The following is a 22,376-nucleotide window of genomic DNA, read 5'->3' on the forward strand; positions in this document are numbered from 1 at the left end:
GTTTATCTATTGTACAATTTTGAAATCACAGTCTATCCCTTCCCACCCTCCGCCTTCCTGGTTAATCTTTCTGAAGTGTGGCTATGACTGATTCAGCATCTTGGTTACTGCCACGGAGGAAAGCAACCTACCAGTTGCTCCTTAGTGGGAGCCTGATGATTGGCTGCTCAGCCACAGATATCCACAAGAGGGCAGCAGAGGAGTTTGCTTGCTCAAACACAATCCCGTATGCCCTATCCTCCAGGGCCTCCATTCTTCCCTCTTCACCCTCTCTTTTTGATCCCCCCTCAAAATGATCTCCTGCTTTTCAGCTTACTGTGGAGAATAAATCTGTTGGATCTCCACCTTCTGTAGACAATGCTCAAACCACTCCTGCGACCTACTCCCAACCATAAACAAACTGAGAAAGTAGCATTTAAACATTTGTCTTCAATTAAATTGCATGGCGAATGATTTCCCCAAGTCCCAAAAGGAAAGAGGGAAACTATGCAAAAAGTCAAGAAGCCTTGGCTGCTTACTCTCTGAGATTCCCCCAACTTATATCAACTTATCCACTTATTTGTGGTAATACTTTTCTTTGGTTTTAGAAAGCTAAATGGACCACTATCTTGGAAGACCTGGAGGGGTCTCAAATTACTGCTGAGTTCAATCAGAAAGTAAGAGTTAGAGAAAAAGGGTTAGAAGCCATTCTAAGTTTTATCTTGTTAAAATCGTTTGGTCATGTGTTCAAAATTGTAAACAACTGAAGGATGAAATGTGGCAAATTAACACCAGCAATTAGAAACTATTTGGAAAGATCAGTCAAGGCTTGAACTGAATTACAGAAGTAGCCTTTGCTCTAGCTGCAGCTTTCTGAATGATATAAGACTTGAGCTTTATGACAGAAAAAAGTCTACTGTTAAAATGCTGAGATGCCTGAATTTCAGACATCAGCTCAGCATTGTGAGGGTAACGTTTCCAAAAAATAGAAAATTCACTATTAAATCACGTGGCTTTACAACCAAAACAATTACAAAAATCTGAACAAAGACAGGACCCCAAATTAAGGGCTTCAATTGAACAGAAAATTTGCTGGCATTACAAAGAAAAAGTTCACTGGATTTTGGACTGTCTAGACTCCAAATAGAAAGAAAAGCCTCCAAAACACACAGGAGGAATACTAACTTAGCTCTGAGGAAGCAAGCATTCTTTGACCACAGTTCCCACTAAATTCACAGGGTGAGGTTACCCTTATGAGTTGAAGGGCACCCTACCACATTTCTCTTTAATTTTGGAGTGACATATTTCACTTTTAACACTGCTTTCTTTTCTGGCACCTTCTTCAAAGTCACCAAACTGCCAGTGGTGGGTTTTGATAATTTCCGTCATATTTTGCCTCCCAGTCCCTCAGTATATCTATAAGATCCCTTCTGTGTCAACATAATTTTCCTCTTAGACCAACTACTCCAATAACTTCATGGATTGGGGTATTATACTTCATTGTGATACTGCAGGACTTCTTTCACAGCTCTCCTATTCATTTCATTCACTTTTGTTTCCTCTAATGGCTTTACCAGACTTCCTTAAGCTTCTCTGTCCTCTTCAACCTAGTACCAATCTTACTGTGGACTTAAGTCAATTAGTGGACAGGACTTCTCTTCTTTCTAGACAAGGAATTTAACTGAAATTGGGCATGTATGAGGTGGAGAACCCCATAATAGAATGCTATGATAAGGAGAAGTAGTTCTGTCCATGCTCACCCCCCCAAGATCCCCCAATATAACATAACACAAGAGAAATTTGATTGGTGCTGTCTAATAGTTCAAGAATTATTAGATAAGGTACTCCTGGTTCCTACTTCTATCCCATGCAGCACTTTCATTCTGGCTATTTAAAAGCCGAATGGAAAGGATACTGGCTATTACAAGACTGGAGATACTACCATATTCCCCTTCAAATCTAATAGAACTCTATCCTGAGGTCTATTTAAATGTTCCCATAACTGTATACTTCAACCCTCAATCCACCCTTATCAGAATTTCCCCTTCCCACTCTAGCCCTTAAACTCTCTATAATCACTCAGCTTTAGGCTTCTTTTGCCTTCTGGGGCTCTTTGGAAATGTAGGGGCCCTAAAAGCAACTACCACATGTGGAAAAGTCTAATTGGAAACAGAGTGGATATTTTATCCACTCAGATGAATTTGAAAAATACCCAGATAGCTGCTTGGTGTCTTCCTATTCCCCATTCCAAAATTGAGTCTACAGTCACCTTGACACGTATCCAGATGTCAGGCTTCCTCCCTCACTCACAGAGGCCTGCAGACGTGGGCAGATGTCACACACCAAACCAGCCTCTTCCTCACTACCACTGAGTGTATTCCATCACGTTTTATTTCTCTTTGGCTGATCTAGGAGCTACTGGCAGTGCTATGTTGTTGGGAGTGAGACAGTTACTGGCATAGACGTGTGGATGCATGGCTTGGGGACCAGGCAGGAACCCATGTGGATGATGCATAGACACATGGACAGTACACAGATTCCTTTTCTGCATCTCTGCTCCAAGACAATGAGGTTAGTTAGTCACTGTTTAACCCAAATGACACCAGAAGCAGACACTCAGCCTGAGATACTGGACTTGGACAATTTTACGTGGCTTGTAAGACAATGATACATATATGAGCTGATGACAACCCCTGGTATATCGTAGCACCACATTTACTTAAACCAGGGTGACTTCCCATTGTCCACCTTTGTAAACAATGTCTTACTGGAACATAGTTATGCCCATTTGTTTACCTATTGCAGGGATGCTTTCACTGAATAGTTGTGACAGAGACCCTATATCTCAAAAAGCCTAAAATATTTACTATCTGGCCTTTTATGAAGAAGTTTCCATAGACACAGAGAATGCTGAGGAAGGTGGAGAAGAGGAGGAAGGAGAAGTACTCCTTATACCCTCACAGTCTGGCTTCCTTGGACATCTCCCTGCTGCACTTCCCATCTTTCCCTTATACGCTGCTCCATTTTTTTCTCACAAATGTGTGCACCCAGTCACTTTCTTATCTGGCCAAATACATCCCTTTGGAACTGGTCCAATTGGCTAAATTCCTGTGGAAAGGTGGTATCTATGTAGGGAGAGGGCCCATGTGTTAGGGAAGTACAGGCATGCTGAGCAAAATGCCAATAGTGAGCATCTCCAGATAATACAATGAAGGGTTGTTCATTTCCATCTTTAATCTTTATTTTCTAATTATGATAAAAGATTTTCATTTAACTAAACATATATATTAAGGAACAGATGTAAAATGTTAAAAGCCCCTTACTAACAAAAATACCCAGGAATCCCCGCCAAGAGGAAAATGCTTGAAATATACTTGTTGTATACAGCCTTGCTTACATTTGTGCCATGGATTTTCTATTTTTCTTGTTTGCTAAAGAAACTTAAGCCGCCTTTAGCAACTTTACACGGGGGGAGAGATGTATCAAGAAGGGGGTCTATGAAGGCCTTCCAGTGCAGGGCAGCCCACAGAAAGTGGTGGCATGTGTTAAGATGTGACTATTAAATAGCTTTTTCTAATCTCCTCTCACCACGAACTACACACCCATATTCGTACTGTAATCAGTGGATCTAGCATGACTCTGCTAAATGAAAAACAGCATGAATTACTTTTGGTTTCAGCTTCAGTTTTATTACCATCATACTAGATGGACCAAGAAAAGATGAACCTCCTCACTCTTTTTTAGCTTTCATGAAGGAGAGTCAGACTGGTAGGAGGAGCTAGTGAGCAAGGTGTGAGAGGCACTGAGAACCGTTCTCGTATCCCCAGTGTGTGGAGCAGGTATGTCCTTGTCTTTTACATGCAGTGCAAAATTGATTTCTTTTCTGTTTTTATTGAAATAGAGTCGATTTACAATGCTGTGTTAGTTTCTTGTGTACAACACAGTGATATAAATATATATAATATATATATGTAATATATATATTACAAGATGCTGAATATAGTTCAATAGGACTTTGTTGCTTATCTATTCTGTATGTAGTAGTTAGCAAGATTGATTTCAGATTCAAAGTGACACCTGAGGAAGGGCAAGTGGCCTGCTGTCTGGCATGCAGGGGTCTGTGGCTGGCTTTAGTTCAAAGGAACTAGCTTCTCTGTATGGACCAGTAGCAGCTGCAAAGTGACAGCAAGACACACTGTGTTCACCTCGATGTGCTGCTCCTTGAGAGAGTCCTCCTGGGAGCCTGCCTGTCTTACTCTGTCAAGGTCTGTGGGCTGGCGTTAGAATTCAGAGAATAAGGCAATCTCTGGCAAGGAGGTTATAGGGAACTGTCATCTATAGAAATTGTTCCTTTTTAATGTTTCTATTAGTCAATTTAAGAAAGCTCACAGTGAGAGCTCTGTAAATCTCTATGTAGAGATAAATTTAGTCCCCTCACTCCTGATCTTTATTAATTAAACATTACGATCACATCAAAACTATCTTTCTTTTTCTGTCTCTCTGGCTCCCTCTTCCTCCCTCTTATTCTCTCTCTTCCCCTGTCCCCCAACCCCCACCCCCGCATTTTATGGGTTTGTTTTTCATAAGAACATTGGAATCATTTGTAGCATGTTTTATACATACACAACCTAGGTTTAACAATCCCTCTGGGTAGTTTTTTTTCTGTAGATCACATTTTGAAAACCAACCTGGAACAGGATTGAATAGCTGCAGTTTGTTAATTTGATGTTAAGAATTATGTGACTTATTCACAGCTAAGAAATCACAGGTCTGTTTCTTTAAAACATTTTTTATTGAGTTATAGTCATTTTACAATATTGTGTCAAATTCCACTGTAAACCACAATTTTTCAATTATATATGAACATACATACATTCATTGTCACACATTTCACTGTGAGGTACCACAAGATCTTGTATATATTTCCCTGTGCTATACAGTATAATCTTGTTTATCTATTCTGCATATGCCTGTCAGTATCTACAAGTTTTGAACAACCAGTCTGTCCCTCCCCCCGCCCTGCCCCCTTGGCAACCACAAGTTTGTATTCTATGTCTATGAGTCAGTTTCTGTTTTGTATTTATATTCATTTTAAAATTTTTTGAGATTCCACATATGAGAGATCTCATATGGTATTTTTCTTTCTCTTTCTGGCTTACTTCACTTAGAATGACATTCCCCAGGAGCATCCATATTGCTGCAAATGGCTTTATGTTGTCAGTTTTTATGGCTGAATAGTATTCCATTGTACAAATATACGACTTCTTCTTCATCAAGTCATCTGTTGATGGACATTTAGGCTGTTGACATCTCTTGGCTATTGTAAATAGTGCTGCTATGAACATTGGGGTGCAGGTGTCTTTTTGAAGTAGAGTTCCTTCTTGATATATGCCCAGGAGTGGGATCACTGGGTCATATGTTATGTCTATTCCTAGTCTTTTGAGGAATCTCCATACTGTTTTCCACAGTGGCTGCACCTAACTGCATTCCCACCAGCAGTGTAAGAGGGTTCCATTTTCTCCACAGCCTCTCCAGCATTTGTCATTTGTGGATATTTGAATGATGGCCATTCTGGCTGTTGTGAGGTGATACCTCACTGTAGTTTTGATTTGCATTTCTCTGATAATTAGTGATATTGAGCATTTTTTCTTGTTCCAATTGATCATTTGTATGTCTTCCTTGGAGAATTTCTTGTTTAGATCTTCTGCCCATTTTTGAATTGGGCTGTTGGTTTTTTCTTATTATGTAGTATGAGCTACTTATATATTCTGGAGATCAAGCCTTTGTTGGTTTCATCATTTGCAAAAATTTTTTCCCATTCCTTATATTTTTGTTTTGTTTTACTTATGGTTTCCTTTGCTGTGCAGAAGCTTGTAAGCTTAGTTAGGCCCTATTTGTTTATTCTTGCTTTTAGTTATACTGCTTGGTTAGACTGCCCTAGGAGAACATTTTTGAGCTGTATGTCAGATAATGTTTTACCTATGTTTTCTTCTAGGAGGTTTATTGTATCTTGTGTTATGTTTAAACATTTGATCCATTTTGAGTTTATTTTTGTGTATGGTGTAAGGGAATGTTCTAGCTTCATTGATTTACATGCTGCTGTCCAGTTTTCCCAACATCATTTCCTGAATAGAATATCTTTATTCCATTGTATATTCTTGCCTCCTTTGTCGAAGATTAGTTGACCAAAAGCCTGTGGGTTCATTTCTGGGCTTTCTATTCTATTCTGCAGACCTGGTTTTTATAAAGTTGTTTCTCTCACATTTTCCTGCAGCTTCCTTTAAGTTTTCCATTTAAAGAGGGGGACTGGACAACTCTGGTCATTATAATGTAGCTGTTAGAGGATCCTGTTTTCCTTTGTATTCTTTTCTCCCACAATGAAGAATCAGAAAAAAGGAGATGGTACAGGAGCAGTGTTTGAATTTTCTTGCTGCTTTGTTCTGAAAAAAAAAAATTATAGACCTTGTTTCTTAGTAACCTGAAGTTTGCAGATTGTGTTCAAATATGTAACCCAATTTGTTTAGTGCAATTATTGCGGATAAATCTCCATCTAATTCAGTAAGCATGCACTGAAATCCCATTTTGTGCTGCATTCTATGCTCATATATAAGCTTTTACTTATCTGATTTTATTATCAAAACATCCTCCAGACTGGACTTACCATTTTTTTCATATTACCCCTATAATTATTCTTAAAAACTTAGGTTTAGCTAGGTGAGGCTTCTTGTTTAAGGCCACACAAGTAGTAACTGATAAAGCTGGTATTTTTTAAAAATATTTTTGATAGTATTTGAGGCATCTTGAATACTTGACCTATAAATATGGAACTGAATAGTTGAGACATTTGAATATAATATCATGTTTATATAGTCTGATTATGAAATATGCATAGATATTATAGGGAACTTTTAATATAATGCCAATCAGAAATATGCCAGAAGAAACATGGTACAATTGTTTTTAATACTTAATTTTTAAAATCAAATTTGCCTTGGAAAACAATTACAAGGGAATCTCATATCCTTTTCACCTAGATTTACCCACTGGTGGCATTTTCCTAGATTTGCTTCCTCTCTATGTCTCTCAATATAATATAAAATATGTATATGTATATGTCTCTCAATATAATATAAAACAATATTTGCATTTTCATTCTTCTTTTCATTTATGGGATTAAGTTGCAAAAATCCTGACCCTTCTCAGCTAAGTACCTTGGCCTTAATCTCTCAAGATTCAGGACATCCTCCTGAAACAGAAGAAGAGTGGCAAGTGGGAGAAGGAGCAACTGTGTGGGAACATTGACCTAAAGTGTGCAGTCTCCTTCTCAAAAAGGGGAGGCAGGAGGGTGGGAAAAGTCTTCAGTAGTTTACCTATGAGGATGATGTTACCTGTGCATTTTTCCATACATAGACTTCATTATGTTCAGGGAGTTTATTTTTATTCTTAATTGTATTTTGTTTAGTTTTCACATATTTGTAGACTTTGCAGTTTTATTCCATCTATTAATTTCCAGTTTCATTTCATTGGGTTCAGAAAAGATACTTTGTATGAGTTTAACCTTTTAAAATTTGTTGGCTTGTTTTGTGGCCTAAAATAGGGTCTATCCTTGGAAATATTCCATGCCCATCTGGGAAAACGTGTTTTCTCTTGTTGTTGGATGAGAGTGTTCTGTATATGTCTGTTAGGTTCAATTAATTTATAGTGTTATACAAGTACTCTGTTTTTTCTACCTATTATTGCAAGTAAGGTATTAAACTATTGTATTATTGTTAAGTGATCTGTTGCTCAATATTGTCAATGTTTATTTCACATATTTTGGAACTCTGAGGTTCAGGTATACATATTTAGAATTGTTTATCTTCTACATAAACTTGACTCTTTTAACATAATGTCCTTCTTTGTCTCTTTTAACAGTGCTTGAAATAACTTTTTTATCTCATATAGATATAACCACAACAGTACTCTTTTTGTTGTTATTTGAATAGAAAATCTTCCTGGGGTGTACAGTAAGGTGGTAGTTGCTCAGGCTGACCTGTCTCCAACCTGTCTGGTGGCAAACCAGCACCCATTCACTCCTTCAAGTCTAGGCTTCTCCAGCCTTTCTATCTGTTTCAGTCTTTCTCCAAGTAGCCAAGGGGATTTGTCTCCTCTGTGCAGGACCCCAGGACTGGGATGCCAAGTCTGTGGCTTGACCTACTCACTCCTCAGGGTTAGGGTCTATTTGCACAGTCTTCCTTTTCCTCTTAGTCCTTCCCTAGGTGCACAGGTCCCAACCTGAAGTTTTTACTCCTCCCTAATTATGTGGAAATATCTCTTGAAATCTTGTTTGTATAGGAGTTCTGCCAGTTTTCAGTCACTTTTCTGTGAGAAGTTATTATCCCTCATCTTGACCCCCCTTCTCTGGAAACAGTATTCTTGATTGGTAGGTTCCCCCCTACCCCATCACTCAGTTTTTAGCAATTTGAACATATCATTCCACTGCCTTCTGGCCTACAAATATTTTGTTGATAAATTGACTGACAATCTTATTGGATGTGATGAGTTACTGCTTTTTGTCGCTTTCAAGATTTTCTCTTTGTCTTTTGACAGTTTGATTATAATATGCCTCAGCATTGGTCTCTGATTATTTATCCTACTGGAGTTTGTTGAATATCTTGCATTTGTAAATTTATATATTTCATTGCATTGGGAATTTTTTAGCCATTATTTCCTCAAATAATCTCTCTGCCCTGCCTCTCCCTTCTGCTTCAGGGACTTTCATAATGTATATACCTGTCTATATGACAGTATTCCATAAGTTTGTTAGGCTGTATTCACTTTAAAAAAAATATTTCTTCCTTCTGCTCCTGAGAATTGATAATTTCAAATGTCCTGTCTTCAAGTTTGCTGAGTCTTTTTGCCTGTGCAAGTCTAAACCCCTTTATATGTATTCAAATGCTCTTCCCCTGAGCTTTACCCCCAAGGCTAATTCCCTGTAGAAAATGTGTAAATTCATTCATTGTATTTTCCAGCCTCAGAATTTCAGTTTGGTTCCTTTTTTAATTATTTTTATCTCCTTGTTCATTTTCTAATTTTGTTCATATATTGTTTTTCTGATTTTCTTTAGTTATTTTTCTGAGTTTTCCTTTAGCTTTTTAAGCATATTTTTAAAAAGTTATTTTAAAGTCTTTGCCTAATACATCTAATGCACATGTTTCCTCAGGGTTTGTTTTTGTTTTTTTTTTTTTTTACCACTATATATTCTTCCTTTGGAAGGGCCATATTTTCATTTATTTTGTATGCCTTGTGATTTTTGTTGTTGTTGTTGAAAAATTGGATATTTATTTATCTATTTATTTATTTTAAATGAAGGTACTCAGTACTTAACCCAGGATTTTGGACATGTTAAATACATGCTTTCCTACTGAGTTATTACCCTCCCACCCCCTGGAAATTGAGCATTTATGAAAGCAGTCACCTTTCCCATTCTTTGCATACTGGCCTTTTGACAAGGAAGTCTTTTCCTAAGCTGGGTCTTGATTTTGAAACTTTGGATTAAACTTAAGAGAAGTTCTAAAGTCTTTTTAGGCTTTTTTGAGCATGCATCTTCCCTGGGCCTGTGTTTTGCTTTTTCAGTTTTCCCATATATGTGCTACTTTTAAGTATATTAATTTCCCAAAGGATGCCTCCTTTGAACTTTTGATTGTCTATTGTGTGTCTCCACCCTGAAAAGAAAAAGAAAAATTCAGTTTCTTTTCTCAACTTTCTATTCTCTATACTTATTTCTGGTCACCACATACGTGAGAATTTTTTCACAATAAGCAATTCTGACACTAACTTCCAAGAGTTAGTTTATACCCTAAAGATTAAGGGCTCAGTCCCACAAGACTTCTCCTCAGTTCAGATGCAATTTCAAATCCAGGTTGTCACCTGTGCTTCTGACTAACTGGCTGTACATTGAGTTACCCATCTCTTCCCCAGGTTCAATGATTTGCTAGGATGGCTTAAGAACTCAGGAAGGATAGTTTGCTTACTAGATTACTGGTTTATTTTAAAAAAGGATACAGCCTATAAACAGCAAAATAGGAGATGGAAAGGGAAAGATATCAAGAAAAGCATGTGGAGCTTCCATGACCCCTTTGGATGTGCCACCTTCTAACAACATCCACATATTCATCAAGCCAGAAACTCTCTGAACCATTTCAGTTAGGTTTTATTTATTTTTTAATGGAGGACTTCTTAGATAGATATGGTTGAGTAAACTATTGGTCATTGGTGATTAACTCAACTTTCATCTCTTCTCTGCTCCCCAGTGGTTGGAGCATCAGGCTAAATGTTGCAACTTTCTAATAACATTGATTCCTCAAGCAAACAACTCCATTGTAGTGATCTAGGGGCTTTACAAAATCACCTCATTAACATAAACTCGGTTGTTGTTAAAAGGTGCTTGTTATAAATATCAAAAGACTCTCCTTTCATCTTTATCAGTCTGGAGCTATTTTAGGAATTGAGGACAAAAGACCAAAAGTTACAAGAAAAATAATTTCATCTCTCTCATCACATAGGGTTTTAAGAGCTATATACCAGGAATAAGGACAATGATCAAATTTGTGTTTCTTATTATACATCTCAATATCACACACCCATAATAACTTGTCATAGGTGTCTGCAGGTCATTCTCCCTGCAGCTTTCCCAAGCAATGCCCACTGCTTCTCCCTGCCTAAGATCCAAATAAGGGAAAAGATAACAGTCCTTCAGGCAGCCCATGAGATGTCAGAACATTGTAAATGCAGTCTGCTCTGCTCTGTTTATTTTGAAAAAGGGAATTGGAAACTCAATTGATGCCTTAGATAGTCTATTTTATATATTCACTGGTAACCTCTTGCTCTAGGCATCTGTGGAGCTGTCTCTCCACATTTTTCCTTGAGAAATACCTGCTGCTTCTTTCCACCTGATATCCAAGTTTTACCACCACCTACCCCTCTGCCACCCTTCCCTGAGTTTCATGTGAGGTGAAACAGAGACCTGAAGAGGCAGCCCTGACAGGTTAGAACATTATAAAATTCCCTCTCTCTGAATCAGGGGAGGGAATTGGGAAATGATTTGCCACTTCCTTAAAGACCTTACCACAATGGGGACCGAGGGCAACAGAAAAACCACAGAATTTCCTACCATTTTGAATGAGGCTGTTTCTTGATTTGGTATTTGGTTGGTTGCTTTGGACCTTTGACTGTTTTATGGAACTACTGTAAGGTTATTCTAGCTAGTATTTTGGTTGTTGTTTATATCTCCTTGGGGAAACAAGAGCTAAGAATTTGCTAGTCTGTCATTTTGCTCAAGTATGTAGATTTTCAATCCTTTCTCAATGACATTCACTCAGCCTTTGTGAGAACCATTTACCTCATTTCCAAAGTAGTTATGTTAATATCTAACTTTCAGTCTCTTGTGAATATCAGTTTAGCTGGATATGTAAGTTATTATCAAAGGGCTTGGTATATTGTAGGCCTTCAGTGCATCATAACAATAACTTTAATTATATTATTATTTTGAAATAACAGTTTGGAGAGTGATATTACATTATTTCACTACAAATATCATGAGAGACTTGAGGGAATGATGGGGGAAAACCTCTGCAGTATGCTAATTCTTGGTTACATTTTGTCTCATGGAAAGCACAGAACTCTTACTTACCTTATCCTAAGTTGATAGATGCTTTGTATAAGTCTGAGTTAGAGAATGACTTTATAATCTGATTTCCACTAAGAAGCTCTTCTAGGTTGGCAGGTTGCCATGGCATCCAGACCCAAAATGATGGACCCCATTTGTCTGCTGGAAAGTGTCAAGGTGCTTTCAGTGAACCAAAAATCTCTGCAGATTCTTGGTGAGATTTCTTTGCCAGTGCTGGTGGTGGCCATTGTAGGGCCGTATCATTCAGGCAAATCCTACTTGATGAACCATCTTGCAGGTCAGAATCATGGTGAGTGTTGTACTGGGTCAAGGACCAATTGCTTGATTCTAGCTAATACCTCAGCTTCTTAATTTTTGTCCTGATCTTGTGTAGGGAGAACCAAACTTCTCTTAACAAATCAACTTTCCACTCCTTTTTCTCACTGCTAAACCACTGTCTTACTGTAATTCATTATCATATTGTATGTTTTATTCCTGTAAATCAAAATTTCTCCTACCAATTCTCACAATCCTACCTTATTTTACATGCTTAAGCACTGGACTCTTGCAATTGTGTCTACTCGCTCTTGAAACACATTTTGCTTTTTTATGGACTATACTCATCAACATATAAATGTGTTCAAATGTCTATAATCTTAAAAATATTTCCTGTATGTCATATACTACTGTGGCTAACACCTCTCCCCACTTTTGAAAAATTTGTCTGACAAAAAATATAATCTTGATTTTTTTTTCCCACCTTTTTCTCTTCCCATGTCTGTCTTCAGTCCATTTCTCTCTGGCTTTGAACCTCACCATTCTTTCAAGATACTCTTGTTATGGTTATCAGTGACTTCCATTTTGTCTGATTCATGGATTCCCCTTTGCCTCTATGTTGAGCCCTTGCTTGGTATCTTTATCACAATTAATGTTCCTTCCTCCTTGAAACAGATGACACACAAAGTAGGACATTCTTGAGGAAATGGAGAAAGCACCAACTTGTATGCTGGGATACTGACGTTCCAATAGATCTGACTCTGTAGCCCCTTGGTTGTTTAGATTATCTGCTCTAACTGAATGCTGCTTTCTCCCCTCTCCTCACAGGCTTTCCTCTAGGCTCTACAGTGCAGTCTGAAACCAAGGGCATCTGGATGTGGTGTGTGCCTCACCCACGCAAGCCCAATCGTACTCTGGTGGTCCTTCTGCACAATTAGAGCCTGGGGGATATGTGAATGGTAAAGCAGAAATTCACAATTAAATCCTTTTTATTCTGGATTTTCCCCTTATCTCTCCATGGTCCTAGAAATTTTACTGATTTAATCTGTAAAATCTAGAAATCAATTATAGTAAATAAGGCAAACTATGTTTTGTTTGAATCTCACTTCTAGGTAAGTTATCATAGTGTCTTAGATAAATTCTTTTATTTCTTGGCACTGTGTGGATGACTTAATTACATTTAGTAAGTCATTATTGAACGGCTGAGTTCCAGGCCTTTGGACTTAGAATTGTAGATATCAGTGACCAAAGTAAATGTCCTGCCCTAAAAGAGTCTTTAGTTCTATTGACAAGACATTATCTGCAGTCAGATTTAATACCATGTAATTGGGAAAGAAGCAGGCTGGAGAGAAGAATAAATTACATTGCATTGCAATCCCCAATTTCTGGGAATTTCATGGGAGCTCCATGGCTGGATTGGCTTTTTTGAGTTATCCAGAGTTTGGGACAGGGGTGCTGATACATTTTTGAAGAGCTGCTCCAGAACCCTTTCTAATTAAGAGGGCTGACACCTGAAGACTGTCTTCCACCAGCACTCCCAACAGCTGGGGGAATAAGTCCTTCAGTTTTGAAAGGCAATCCAGGCAGCACCTGACTGGTTTTGAGAACTTACAGTTAAGCATAACTAAGAAAGAGAAGTATCAATCTGTGAGTGAGGAAAAATTTCTGATTCACCTTCTTAGCTACAAGGTGAAGAGTGTATTTGAGGGTTGGATTTAAGAGACGGGTTTACATTTTCTATGATGAAGTTCATCAACTACTCACAGAGTGTTCTGGAAATCTGTGAGACAACTCTGAATGTGCAAGTTCTATAAAAGTAAGTTTTTGTCCTACAAGGAACATTTTAAAATGGATTTTTGGTGTTTTAGCTTTCTGCTAATGGGTGAAATGAACTATCCCTCCTTTCCCCGTTTTGAGATTTATTTGGAAATAGTACCTACATTTTTATAGCTCTGTCTTTTTTCTCAACAGGAGTTAGAAAGTCTGCTTATTTTTAAAGCCATACATCAAACAATGATATAATCTTGCTGTTGAAATAATTGCTTGTCATAACTGCTACTTCTTCTTATCCTAATTGATTATTTTTAAAAACTGGGTTTTGGGGAAAGAAAGTAATGAATAGACTCTTATCCCCCCAAACTCCCATTTAGAATCTTCTCAACATAAACCACAGTTTTTGCATTTGCACTGGGAGCAACTTTACATGCCATTTATAATAAAAAAAAACCTATTTCCAGTTTATGCCATCATTTAGACAATGCTATGATTTATACAACTTAGCCTGGGCTTTAGGGCCCTTGATTAGGCTGCATGAAACTCACCTTAACTTCTCCACTTGCCCTCTGCCCTCAAATGACTCTGTTCTAACTACAAGACCCCTGTCTTCTCCCATCTCTAATTTTGTTTCTCTGGGTTTTCCTGTCTATGGGATCACCTTCATTTCTTCAGTTCCACATTTACCAGTTCTTTAATATTCAGCTCAAGATATTGAGGAAGCTTTCAGATCACATATTCTTTCTCCAAATTTCATAGCCCTGTTCTTCCTTGATAGACTTCTAAATTTTAGTTTAGTGTTATAGCTATAGGTTTCACTGCTTATATACATTACTGAGAGTAAGCCTTTTACAGATACTTCTATCTTTGTTGCACTTACTGTTATGGATGTTTGTCCACTGCTTTGAAATTATCATGTTGAAAGAAAATTTTCATTTTTAGCATTGCTTTTTTAAAATCTAAGAACAGTGGGGGATATTTAGTAGCTTCCTGCAAGTATTTATTGATTGCATATAATTTAAATACCCAGTTATGCCAACTATGGTATATTTTATATGGACTCTGATTAATAAATATATGCAGAATGAATAAGTGCCCACACTCATCACTGAATTCCTAATTACACAACAGGTACTGTATTAGTTTTTCTGTATATGTTATTTTACTTTAACCAATTGAGGAAAAAGAAAGCACTGTGAACACTAGAATCCTTTTATATATGAAAAATTTGCAAACACAAGAAATGTCTCTGTAATTGTCAAAGTTGATATCTGCATTTACATCTGTCTTCAATTTCTTTGCATGGTGAGTATGTTAGCTGAAATAATAAATGAAACCATGATTGAAGAAGTGTACAGATGAATTTCTAATGTAGGGGTAAACTTCTAACTCTCTTGTTCTAATGTGCTTTCTAGGATGAGTCTAAGAATGATTCATGGATCTTTGCCCTGGCTGTGGTTCTCTGCAGTAGCTTTGTCTAGAACAGCATGAGCACCATTAACCACCAGGCCCTGGAGCATCTGCAGTATCCTTCCAGGTCCTGAACCACCATGTTTCAATGAATTCATGGGGATGAGGATAGAGTCAGTCTCTCCCTTCCTGTCATTTAGTTTCTTGGGTGGAACAGAGGGGACCCATGGCAAAAGAGTGTGTTTATAATATTTTTATACTAGAGAAATGTGGGAATTGTTGGTAGTGAGTTTCTTTTCCCTAACCAAATGTTAGTTATGCGACAGAGCTTGCAAAACATCAGGGCAAAGTCCTCTCAAACACCTGATAGAGTAGAAGATTCCACAGAATTTGTGAATTTCTTTCCAGACTTTATCTGGACTGTATGGTATTTCACCATGGAGCTGCAGTTATGTGGTCAGCCTATCACAGAAGATGAGTACTTGGAGAATGCCCTGAAGCTGATTCCAGGTATCAGAGTATGGCCTGGGCAGTGTACGGTCCAATAGAGTGTGGGATCTACTAAACAATATCCCTCATCTCTGTGATTGCATTTGTATTTGAGACTAAATCAAAGTCTGTGGAAATGGTGGCTGGAAAGTGGGTTGCAAAGATCTAGGGGCTACAGTTGAAGTTTACTCAAGAAAAGTAAAGTGTAAAGTGAAATTACTCAAAACCAATTTGTTTTTTATACATCTTTAAATTTAGCATCCAGATTTACATGGGTGATGAAACATTCTAAAGACTGGACACTGTGTTTCCTGTTCCATCAATTTTTCTCTGTTGAAGAAAACAACTAATCAGCTAATTGTTAGACATGAAACTGCAGTGAAAAGCTTACCTAATGAACAAAATATAGATTTCACGTATTATTCTTTTCAAAGAGGGCTAGAAAACTTTCTAATCATGTATAATTATATCATCTACAAAATGACTGTATGTTCTAAATAAACCTGAAGAAGTGACTGTCTTTACAATCTATGCCTTTTCAATAATACTGACAATTATTAGAATATTCATTTTACCTTCCACATCATAGCTTTCTCCTAATTCCCACATGTTTACCCATGAATTAATTACAAGGTAAAAAATTATTTTCATGGGTTACATTTCCAAGGATGTGTGTCTATTGAAACCTTGAGAGAAATATCAATCCCAATTTAGTCATTCTTCCTTTCATGTTTCTATTTATGATTTCTCAAAACAGCTATTAAGAAATTGGCTGGCAGGAGAGGACCAGATATAAACATTTACCTCAAAGAGTTTATAGATTAGAGGTGATACCTTAAAATTATATTTCAGGTACATTTATACTTCAGAGGTTTTTACTAATAAATACATAACACTGCATCAAATATTTTTAGCATCAAAACAGTTTTTCTTAAATAATGAGGATGTCATTCCTAATATTCCAATTACTGTCCATGATCCCTTGTTTGTAGCTCTCCTTTTTGGTTCCACAGCTCAATTCCTACATGAGGTTGAATTGAGCAGAAAGTTTCATGTGACCTTTCATCCTTTTAGCTGCTAGTTAAGCAAACACATCATAGACAACCACTCTACTATGTGCATGTCTGGAGAGACCAGCCATAGGTTTCCTTTACTGGGTCAGATGTCTCCCTAAATTTCTCTGCAGTTATATCATTGGTATAAGTCTGATGTGCAAAGAAGTATTGAATGTCTATGTTAAAACAGTTCTATGTGTAGAAATGGCAAAGACACACAAATCCCTGCCATGAACACCTGTAACCCCCTCGCCTCAAGACTCTACACACTCTAATCCCTGTTTTTCTGTCCCTCAGGGAAGAATCCCAAAGCCCAAACATCCAATCTACCCAGAGACTGCATCAGGCATTTATTTCCAAGATGGAAGTGTTTTGTCTTTGACTGGCCAACATAGGAAAAAAAATTCTAGCCAATATTGGGATGGCATCTGAAGACCAACTGGATCCTAAATTCCAGGAGCAAACAAAAAATTTCTGTTCTTACATCTTCACTGAAGCAAGGACCAAGACCCTCACAGAAGGAATCATGGTCACTGGGAAAGGTGAGTCTCTTTTTCCCATTTCCATGGGGACTGCTATGTGTTGAATATTTTATATAATGTGCTTTCTAGTATTTTTGTTTGATTCTATAAAGGATTCTGATTTTACAGACTTTTATACTCCATGAAGAAATCTGTATACTTTATAATTATCTCACTTTGGGGGATTTACAAATTCCTTCCCCAAATTTCAACTTTTGTCAATGATATCGGTGACTCCCACTTATCTGAAAACATCCTCCACTTAGAATATATTCACTCTCTTGGTGTAAAAACAGAATACTGCATGTTTTCAAAAAAGTCCTATACAATAATTGTTCTTCACAAGGAGAATTCAAAAGATAATTTGAGAATTTAGAGTGGTCCAAAAATAAATATTAGCCCATAAATCTCTGAAAATCCATTCAAAGCCTCAGAATTAGGAATAAATTAAACATAGTACACTTTGCCTCATCTGTCTATCTATGTAATCTGTATTGCTTTCAATTTTTAAAATGAGAAACTGTATTTTCCAGGTAGCCCCTAGTATGTTAGATAGAAGTAGATATTAACCTTTTTAGTCCTGTGGCCTGGAAAACCATAAAAATGAAGAGTCAGTAGGAAAATGAAGGTGATAATAGTAGAAGGAGTTAGGGGTGCGTGTGTGTGTTTGTGTGTGTGCATGTGTATATGACCCTAGAAGCATAGTCTCAGAATCCTGGAGCCATTGATTGATAACTTGATATTTAGCCCCTAAATTTCCTGGCTTCTTCAGGGCTGAGGACTCTGGTTGTGACCTACCTGGATACTATCAATAGTGGAGAAGTACCTCTCTTGGAGAACGCAGTGACAACTCTGGCCCAGCTGGAGAACTCAGCTGCCATTCAGAAGGCAGACAACCACTACAGCGAGCAGATAGCCCAGCGAGTGTGCTTCCCCACAGACATGCTGCAGGAGCTGCTGGAGGAGCATGCTGCCTGTGAGAGGGAAGCCCCTGCAGTCTTCATGGAGCACTCCTTCAAGGAAGACAAGCAGGAGTTCCAGAGGAACCTTGTGGTAATCTGTCTTAGTATTTACTTTATGTCGCCTCCCCTTGAAGAATGAAGCCTAGAAGTGTTGTTACCGGTCCCACGGCTCATCTCTCACTCAAGGATAAAGTAGTCCATGTTCTCATGAGGGACAGAGTTTCAAAGGACTACATTTCCTTCTTTTTTGACTGCCAGAACTCAGGCAGTTTATCTGGAACTCCCTTTGACCTTCAATGAAAAATCAGTATAGATATCCTCTTGAAATAAATACTTCTGTGGATTCCAAGCCTGTCCAGAACACCCAAGACATTCTTTAGCTGGCTTCTTTTCTGTGAACACACTCCTATGGCTGGGAACCAAAATTTCTCTTTTCAGATCCACATCTCAGGCCACTTTCAGCTTTGGTTGCTCCTTGTTGTATCTATCATTGAAGACAGAATCACTGAATGTGGCAGCTTCAAGGAACAAGAGAGATTAGGTAATGCAACTCCAACAGCTCAGATGAAATACCCAAAGGAGGTTAGGGAACTTCCCCATGGTCTTCCAGAGTTTTCAGAGCTGTGAATAAATCAAATCTTGTGACTGCTGTTTTATTACATGTCTTCCAACAGAATACTTTTCTCATGAGGAACACAGTTAGACCAATTCTTCTACCAGATCCTTTGGAAATTTACTTCCTCTGTTCCTTGCTTCTGGTGACAGCCCTCTATCTTTCTTCCCTCTAGGAAATCATAAAGAATAGGAAAGATGATTTCTTGATGCAGAATGAAGAGACATCAATCAAATATTGCCAGACTAAACTTGATCAGCTTTCACAGGCACTAATAAAAAGTATCTCAGCAGGAACTTTCTCTGTTCCTGGAGGTCATGAACTCTACAGGAAAGCAAAGGAAATTATTGAAAAGGAATATTACCAATTGCCCATGAAAGGAGTGAAGGTGAGGAATAAGGGAAACATGGGGAACCTACAGAATACTCAAAGGGGCCTCCTGAAAATCTGAGAGTGCAGCTCCATGCATGCATAAAGAGAGGGTATGGGGCCATTCAAACAGCTGTGGCTTTTAAGGTTCACTGCATGCTATTTATTCCTGAAGAGAGTACAAATGTCAACTCCCAACCATGAGTAAAGATTTCTTAAATCCACAAGAGACAGAACAGAAATTATTCATTTTTTTTACTCAACAACATATTTGACGTGTTGAGCACTGATAATTTACAAGTCAGTCTTTGTACACAAGGATGATCACAAGTGAGACAGGAAGTCAACTACATAGGCAAGCTATAACACTCTGGAAAGAGCTACTTAGGTGTTAGAAACAAATATAATAATAATAATAATAATAATAATAATAATAATAATAATAATAATAATAATAATAATAATAATAAAACAATAATAATGCAACTAATATATATTGAACTGTTGTTTCCTATAGCCAAAATGTTAAGCTCTTTCCCTGGACTCTTTAACTTAATCTTTCAAATAGCATTAATAAGCATCTACATTATCAACATTTTAAAGATCTCAACTGAGAAGCATAGGAAGGTTAAAATAAGTTGTCTAAAGTTATAACCAGCTAGTGGCAGAGGAGAACAGCAGCACAATTTAGAGGCACTATTTCACACTGGTAAAGCAGATATGTAAAAGCACCAGAGATTTGGGGTTTGTAGAACTGAACATGATTCTGACTGGCTGGATTCTAGAGTGGGGAGAAGGAAGTAGCACTGGGCAAGAGACTGGAGAGAGACAGGTCACTCTAAGGAGCTTGGACTCATTGTAAGGAACCACTATGGAACTTTAAACTTGAAGCAAAAGTTACATGGACTTAGTTGTCTTTGCATCACTAATTTCCCTATTGGAAATCTAATTTCTGTGCTCCTCCTTGGTTCCTCAGTCAAATGGGTTCCTCCAGAGGTTTCTGCAGTCCCAGATGGCACTAGAGAAATCCTGCAGGCAGATAAAGCCCTCACTGATGGGGAGAAGCCCATAGCAGGTACAGGGTAGGGCTGGGCTCACAGTGGGATGTGTATGTTCTTGCAGTGCCCTCTGACAGTTGTGAGAGCAAAACCTTCCCAATACTGGAGCTTCCTTCCTTTCTGTGGAACAACCCTGCTGCATCTGGAAACATCAAAGGGAACTGTGGTTGGACCCCAGACAGGCAGAGCCTTTTCTCTCACATTCTGAAGTGTGTTCTCGATGGTGTGGACATGGGGTTTTGGGGGAGGACTTCAGAGATTTCCTACCTCTCTCTTTAATTTGGATTGGCCTCTGAACTCAGGAGGGTGGAGGTCAATCCTTGCCTATTTTTCCCTCTGTAATACCTTCCTGGTGCAGAAGAGTGGACCTGGAAGGAGACAGCTGAGAAGGAACAGGAGCTGCTGAAACAGAAACTGCAGGAGCAGCAGCAGCAGGTGGAGGCTCAGAAGAGAAGTCTCCAGAAACACATAGTTCAGATAATGGAGAAGACGGTGAGAGAAAGAGAAAACCTGCTGAGAGAGCCAAACAAGATATTGGAGCATCACCTGAAGGTGAATCAGGCTGTGGCAGTAGTAGAGCTTGATAGATTTGCCCTGGTACCCCATGAAGGGATGGGTGAAGGTTACAGCATGGTCATGCAGAGATCACAAGTGCATCTACTGCTTGTGATTTATTAAAACCCTGAAGCCTTTGAATCCTTCCAAAACCTTTAAATTTGGCTCTGTAAGTAGACTTTGGAGAGTTCAGGATGAGTATTCCCCCCTCTACTCCAAGCCCTCAGAGAATATAAATAGGGTTGAATAGCCATTTAGAGAATTTTAAAATGACCTCACAGGGCTTCATTGAACAGATATTCCAATTATGTGTGTTTAATATGAACAACAACTAGTACGCTCTACCAAGGTCACTACCTTTTACCAGGAGACATGCTCAGCCCAAGGCCCTGAGGTAGATCTGTTCTGACATAAGACTACCAGAAATGTCCAGACTTAAAAACACATAGAAATGATAGATTTTACACTTGCTGCATTGCCTCCAGGTGTGGACAGATCCCCAAGCTATCATGTGGCTTGGAGGGATTTCTCTCATTGTTCATCTGAACATGATTTATAAGAGATTTCTATAATTTAGGGGCCATGTGTTTATAACAGATTTCTATAATATGGGTGACAGTGTCATCCTGAGTGGGACTGAGAATTAGTGCAGTCAGACCAAGGCTACCTCTCATTTGCATTTTTTGACTGGAAAATATTACATTTGTCCTCATGCCAGGCTTAGCCTCCTGGCAAAACCCTAAGGTATATGAATATTATTAAGGCTGTAAACTGCACTTCTTCTTAATATTTCGGTCCAAACCAGGAAATATTCCTTGTTACAAGAGTCTCCTTTCATGATTAAGAGAGAACAATTTTAGGAATAAAACAAAGATAGTCTGACAAAGTTTCAAAGTTTGACAAAATGTAATCCTTGAAAAACTGGGGGATTTAAAAAGTTTTACTTTCTTCCTCATTCCTCATTTATTTTTTTTAGGTCCAAGAAGATCTGTGTACTGAAGGATTTAGAAAGAAATGTGAGTAGATGAGTACAGAGATAAATCATTTGGGAGAGAGAATTGTTGATACTAAAAATGATGATAGTTCCTTGCTTGCACAAGCCTTGGACAAACTTGGCAAAAGAATCGCTTCGTTATTGCCTGCCCCAGCTAATATTCTTGGTAATGTTATGAAAGTAGTGAGCTCACTATTTAAAAAGAAGTAGCTCTCCTTGTAAAGAAATCAGATATATAATATAATATACATGTATGTTCTCTGGCCTATTTCTGATATGCATGCTTTTCACTTTCATCCAGCAATGCTTTAAATATAAAAAGTGATTTCTAGAGAATACTGATGCCTGGCCCACATTAGATAGAATAAATGCATGGACACTTTGATATAGTGTGTTCAGTTTTAGGAAATATATATGTGTGCAAAATCATATATATGTGTATGTACATATATACAAGAGTTTAACTGAGGCTTCACTTCTAATGGCAAAAGATTGGAAACCACTTAATGCTCATTTATGTAATTTGGTAATATATATTTTGCATGTATTTATACTAGAATTCTATGTTGCTAGTAAATAGATAGTGGAGCTCTATTTGTATAAATATAGAACAATCTGGAAGATAGAATGTAGAGTGAAAAAATGAGGCACAAAACAGTTTGTATAATGTGTTCA

At 38.0% G+C, this 22,376-nt stretch overlaps 1 long non-coding RNA gene across 7 annotated transcripts in view; it reads right to left on the minus strand.

Moving 5' to 3' along the window:
• The window catches only part of LOC135321558 (uncharacterized), a 941,446-nt gene that overhangs the window by 870,442 nt on the left and 48,628 nt on the right, over positions 1-22,376 (minus strand). For 2 of the 7 annotated variants that reach the window (XR_010381413.1, XR_010381416.1), the window contains one exon: positions 16,023-18,896. The exons of 1 other annotated variant lie outside the window; for it this stretch is intronic. This is a non-coding gene — a long non-coding RNA (uncharacterized LOC135321558). Of the gene's footprint in view, positions 1-5,917; positions 6,420-14,592; positions 18,897-22,376 lie in introns of those variants that run through there. 4 more of the 7 variants (XR_010381414.1, XR_010381417.1, XR_010381418.1 and 1 more) reach the window with 4 other exon arrangements.

This window comes from Camelus dromedarius, chromosome 6 (genome assembly GCF_036321535.1).
Source record: "Camelus dromedarius isolate mCamDro1 chromosome 6, mCamDro1.pat, whole genome shotgun sequence".
Taxonomy (NCBI): Eukaryota; Metazoa; Chordata; class Mammalia; order Artiodactyla; family Camelidae; genus Camelus; species Camelus dromedarius.